This window comes from Sinocyclocheilus anshuiensis, unplaced genomic scaffold, assembly GCF_001515605.1.
Source record: "Sinocyclocheilus anshuiensis isolate Anshui unplaced genomic scaffold, SAMN03320099.WGS_v1.1 scaffold179, whole genome shotgun sequence".
NCBI classification, from domain to species: Eukaryota; Metazoa; Chordata; class Actinopteri; order Cypriniformes; family Cyprinidae; genus Sinocyclocheilus; species Sinocyclocheilus anshuiensis.
Window position 1 is genome coordinate 360,824 of NW_015549577.1, and position 277 is coordinate 361,100.

Here is a 277-nt window from a genome sequence, read left to right on the forward strand (position 1 = left end):
GCGGTTCAACGTACGTAGATCTAAAATCGGACGCAACCCCCCATCCTTCTTCGAAACTATGAAGTACCGGCTGTAGAACCCAGACTGCCTCACATGAGGAGGGACCACCTCGATGGCCTCCTTCCTCAAAAGAGTAACTACTTCTTGTTCCATGACCAGAGCCTGCTCAGGGCCCACCAGCGTGGGCGTAATCCCGTTGAAACGAAGCGGGGGAGAACCAAACTGGATTCTGTAGCCTCTCTCTACAGTGTGCAGGACCCACTGAGACACATTTGGC